The sequence below is a fragment of the Centruroides sculpturatus genome, unplaced genomic scaffold, assembly GCF_000671375.1.
Source record: "Centruroides sculpturatus isolate CEXI.00-Female unplaced genomic scaffold, Cexi_2.0 scaffold387, whole genome shotgun sequence".
NCBI lineage: Eukaryota > Metazoa > Arthropoda > Arachnida > Scorpiones > Buthidae > Centruroides > Centruroides sculpturatus.
The window spans coordinates 572,928-578,927 of NW_019384709.1; the positions used below are offsets into that span (position 1 = coordinate 572,928).

General features: G+C 33.2%; 1 protein-coding gene across 1 annotated transcript in view; it reads left to right on the top strand.

Annotated features, from left to right (window-relative positions):
• LOC111627759 (ATP-dependent RNA helicase TDRD9-like) overlaps positions 1-6,000 on the top strand; it is a 164,513-nt gene that overhangs the window by 112,454 nt on the left and 46,059 nt on the right. The gene's annotated exons all lie outside the window — the stretch shown is intronic.

A 6,000-nucleotide genomic window follows, 5' to 3' on the forward strand; every position in this document is an offset into this window, starting at 1 on the left:
CTGATCCTATGACAATTTAATATATATACATTGTTATATTGCAGGATGATACTGAATTCAAATAAGTAATCTACTTATATCAAATATTACTTTTGTGAGAATATATAAATTTATTTAATATGGAGAATATAAATTTGAACTTTGCCAAGCTATTTTCTTATAAGCATATATACAAGGGGATAGAAAGTCTCAATTCATTTTTGTGAAAATGGAACAAAATTTGTATGCAGGTTGTGTGAAACATGCTGATCCAAGAAGAGAGAATAACATCTATTTGCACATGTTTTAGTATGTACTTTCATGAAATAACTTACATGGAATACAGATAAACTTCACCCAGAAATTCAGGATGTCTGCTTCTACCAGGACCAATATCAGACTGTTGTTTACCATATTTAGTTAAACAGGTAATTCTGGGAGACCCATCGTGCCAGTCCAAACTGTTTAACATGTAGAAACTGCAATTAAACAGAGTGTTTTCTCAACCAGAAGACTAAGCCAGATGCTCACTGTGCCATAACAGTACTTCCAAATGTAGGAGATTCTTCATTACAAACTCATAAAACATGCATAGCATGTCCAGGTGTTAAATAAGCTGGAGGAGGAGAAAGGGGACTATGCCACCCACCAAGCATTATGTCACGATCTCTTGAAGACTACAGAATGGGAGGATTTGATGGTACCTCCAGGTAAATTAATCCACTGAAACATGCACAAACCACAGTTATTCTCTCTTCTTGGGTCTAGACTATTTCACACAACTGCAAACAAATGATTGTTACCATTTTCACAAAAATAGATTGGGATTGTTATAATCACTCTGTATATAAGATGACAGAATACAGTCAAATGTCTGTTTTTAAACTTAATTTGTTCCTAAAAGTTGTTTGAAAAGCAATTTGTTCTCAAACCAAAACAAACTTTTTTATAAGAAACAATATAAAATGGATTAATCCATTTCCAACTGCCAAAACAGTCTTATTTTTCCTTTCTAGTTGTACAGTGGGTGATTGGTTAATGAACAGTTTGGTTAACAAACAAATCAGATATCAAACACTTTTACAAAAGATTTTTATGTTCAGACAATGAACACCTCACAGAACAAACACAAGAAGAAGAGATGTAAAATAATGAATACTGATTGGTCTTCCCTTGTCTTCAGGCAACAATTCAAAAGTTTTCGGAGTGCAGGAGACATCAACATCTCCTGTACTTAGTATGTACTGGGTACAGGAGATCGGATAGTATCCCTCCAAACTTTGAAACTCACCCTTGTAATTCCAGCCTTTTATTTTTCTGACAGAAAGAAATTTTTTATAGTATTTGCGTGATTGTCGGCGGGCACTTGTTAAGTTTTGTATGGGTTTTTATTTTTGAAAGGTAAGAGTATAATAGCAAAGGTAGAGAGTGGGAAGAAGATGTCTGATGTTGCTGGGCAGTATGACTTGAACAGGTATACAGTACGCCACAGTTTAATCTTATCTAAGAAAGATACTGTATAATCAAGAAGACTCAAGCAGCTAAAGGATTAACAAAAATTACATCTGAGATATAAAGAACATTGAAGAGCTCATGATGGAACCTGAAACTGATCTGGTGACAGAAGAATGCCAAGAACTCTTAAATGAAGAACACCAAGAAACTTGGTGAGATATATATTCTTCTGAAAAAGAGTATTAATGCTGACACCTCCTATTAATTAATTAAAGATCTTTTGAAGAAGTGGGAGGATATCAGAACAATGTCAGGTCTTAGAATGGCATCCAAATCAGGTTGAGGTTAATAGGCTTAGGGATCTCTACAATTACAATGCTATTAATTACTTCTGTAAAATCCTGAAGAAGAGAAAAAAGCAATTGACATTGGACAGATTCTTTAACCCCCACCACAAATGGAAAAAACATGACTAATAAAAATGCAAGACTGTGTATATATGTATTTTTATTATTACATATAAATAAATGTATTAAGAAAGTATATATTTTTTATATTTTGGAGTTTCCAGAACGAATTAATCAAATTCCCATAAAAACCAATGGTAAATTGATAATCAGTTAATGAACAATTTGGATAGTGAACAAAGTCTTGGAACAGATTATATTCATTAACTGATAAACCACTGTATTTCATGCATAAAAATGCCTTCAAATGCAATCTAATATAAAAACATTATATCTATATCTATATCCATACACATTATATCTATATCGTGGCCGTTTTGAAACAACCACAATGCATTGTGGTTGTTTCAAAACGGCCACGGAGTGAAATTTGCATCCTGGCATTTGTAAAACCAGCCACAATGCATTGTGGCTAATTCAAAACGACCACAAAGTGAATTTCATGTCATGGCTTTCAAGATATTTGACCACTACTTGTTGTGGTGATTAAGAAAAGCCATAATGCGTTCTGAACATTAGCTGATGCAATCACAATACGAAGGATAGATTGTAACTTGTCAACAGATGCATTACAAACACTTGCGGAGTTTGTATTGTGTTCATTCTTGACCAGTGCTGCTGTTTTTAGGGTAATTACCGTTTTCTAGAGTAATTTGAACCTCTCAGAGTAATGTTTCGGGTAGTCTTATATTTATGGTAAGTCTAGGGTAAAACTACTTTTTGTTTTGATGCTATTACTCATTGCACCACAAGTTTTGCTGGAAAAAGTTTTAGCCTAAAACCATTCTGTTTTTCTTTATAACTGGAGGGTCTTAGGATAGGACAACAGAAGCTAAAGAAATAATGCAGATTGACGCTAGGTACTGCACACTGTACAGTGATACCTCTTTTTTCGTCCATAATCCATCTGAAAACAATTGGCGAAACCTGAAACTGACAAAAACCGAGGTATTACTGTATATTACACCCAAATAGGATTTTGCTTTTCTCAACCTTCATGCCATTGAGCCGTTGGCACTCTCCATATTAATACCTCTGATAAAGCCTAAAAATCCTAAGACATTTTAGTTATTAAAATTTTCAAAAACAGTAAGAATTGTTCTGATTATTATTTCACAATAATAATACAGGGAGGGATCTGCATCATAGAATCATTCGTCTAATTTTTTTTTTTTATTTAAGCTCGAGCTCGGAGAGTTTTCTCAATTTAGGGTAATTTTCTGCAGTTGAAATTGGTTCAGTTGTTTGTTAGTTAGGGTGTCTAATGTTGATAGGGGATGTGCAGTGCAACTCCCAGGAATGTTTTAGCTGTTGTTATGAACATTAATCCATCAGGTCTTATCAGTTAGGAAACAAGGAAAGTCTTCTTAATCGACTTTCCTTGTTTCCTTAATGCTCGTAATGAATTTATAATTTCTACAGTAACTTTATTAACATTCAGAACGCACCCTCAACTTTATTAACACTTTGCTTAGTATTCATGTTAACATCTGGAAGTAAGCAAGAGTTTATAATGTGTCATTGTAAAAGATACTGTATTGATAAAAATGCAAATGTCGCTGAAAGAACATAAAATGCATGAATAATTAAATGTTGTTGTAAAGTAACAAAGTTAAATTTTTGTGTATGGTGAATAATTTTGTTACCTGCGTATATAAGATGACTGCAGATAAATAAATCATAATGAAAAAGAAAGTTTTATTTTCTTATCATTGTTCATTATTAGTTAACATCCAGAACGTGTGGTGGCTTTTAATCATAATAAATTCGTCGCACAGTGGTTTTTAACTTTAGCAACTGATTTTTATTTTATTGTGTATAGTATGTCAAGCACCTACAAGTATATGTAATTAGACCTTTAGCACTTTTTAGCAAAACAAAAGAAACAAATGTTTATTTTTCTCCATATATTTTACTTCTTTGAAATTTTTTTTAAGTATGAAAATTAAATTTCTAGGAAAACCTGTAGAACTAATGTTGTTCAGCATTAAAAATTGTAAATAAAAATGTTTCAAGCCTATAATCCATATTTTAAAGTTATAAACCACTGTGCGTCGTATGATCCTGTATTGTGGTTGCATCAGTTAACGTTCAGAATGTGTTATGGCTTTTTTTAGTCACCACAATGCATAGTGGTCAAATATCATGAAAGCCATGACATAAATTTTGCTTTGTGATCATTTTTACAAATGCCACGACGCGAATTTTGCTTCATGGCCGTTTTGACCAAAATCGCTCATTGAGCCTAACATATATATTAAGGTATCCCTTATTTTTCGAATATTTTTTTTTCTAATGCATATGGCCTGGTTTTGTTTATTTTACCCTTAAATACTCGCACAATAAATTTCAGCTCATTTTGGTCATTAGAACCCGTGCCAACTTGCATCAAATCATGTCCATAGATGTTCTGCTAGAGAAGTGGCACATATTTGCTTTGTTCGCCATTCTAACACAACTTGTCGGGCTATTGACACACACAGTTTTATTTTTGAAGATGTCAGTGGAATTACGAAGTGCTAAAAAACATATTTTCTTAGTCAGAGAGATAAACCACCAAATCACAGGTGCAAAATTACTGTCAAATCGGCAAGTACTCACAGTTTTGTTGTCTTAACATTTGTAAAGTTAAATTAACTGTGAGTGAAAGTGCAAATTTGGTAATATGCAAGTGTATCATATTTTGGGAAAAAGCTAAAAAATTTACAAAATCTATACCTAACTCATTAGCACGAAATTCATTAATACCTAGTCCTTCCACTGTAGCGTGAAGAATATAAACGTAATCTGTAATGCTCAACTGGCATCTGTCTAAGGCTGCAACTAGTTTCAGCATAATGAAATACTTTCTTCCTCTATTTACATTAGCTTCAGCTGGCACAGTATTCGATTCCTGAGAAAAAAGCTCATCCGGACTATTGTCAGAGCTATGAGAAATGTCGTATAGTTCCTGGAGTGGTGATAAATCGTGCAATATTGAAGAAGTTGATGCAGCCTTCATTGAAATATTTTTGAGCCTTTTTCTCTCTACTTCTATTTTTCTTTGCCTTGCCCTTTCTTCTTTTTTGGCCAATTTTTCATCTACATCTGCCATGCAGCCCGGATGCCCTGGTTCTCTCTGTTCCTGTAAGAATTTTTTTATCTTCCTGTATTGTCATATGTTTGAGGGCATCGGTGTGTGCAATATCAAATAATTTATCTAAATCTATTTGGAAAGTTTTCTCGCGGTGCTTATAAACATCTTGAATTTTCTTATTGTTTTTTTTTTTTTGCACCTCTCTCCACACGTGATAAAGATCCATCAATTTCTTGACACAGTTAGGTATAGATTTTGTAGGTATTCTAGCTTTTTCCCAAAATATGATACACTTGTATATTACAAGATTTGCGCTTTCACTCACAGTTAATTTAACTTTGCAAATGTTAAAAAACAAAACTGCAAGTACTTGCCGATTTGACAGTAATTTTGCACCCGTGATTTTGTGGTTTATCTCTCTGACTAAGAAAATGTGTTTTTTAGCACTTCGTAATTCCACTGACATCTTCAAAAATTAAAACTATATGTGTTAATAGCCTGACAAGTTGTGTTAGAATGGCAAACAAAGCGAATACACTCCACTTCTCTAGTGGAACATCTATGGACGTGATTTGATGCAAGTCAACATGGGTTCTAGTGACCAAAATAAGCTGAAATTTATTGTGCGAGTATTTAAGGGTAGAATAAACAAAACTAGGCCATATGCATTAGAAAAAAATATTCAAAAAATAAGGGACACCCTAACATATATATTAAAAGCAAAATGTTCTGTCACCTCAAACCGAAACCATCACTAAAAAGTGCTATAAATAGAGACTCGACTCTGCCTGGATGAAATACAGGTATACCTCGCCTTACGTCGGTAATTGGTTCCAGGAAAACGACTTAAGTCGAAAAACGACGTAAGTCGAATTTACTTGTCTCCGAATCTACTTGTCACTAGGCTAAACTATAAATTACTATTCCCAGTTCTGTATTTTATTTATTAATGCATTTTTAATAATATATGGTTAATAAGAATCTATTTTAAGCTTACAAACAAATAAATTTTAGTTTTTAATA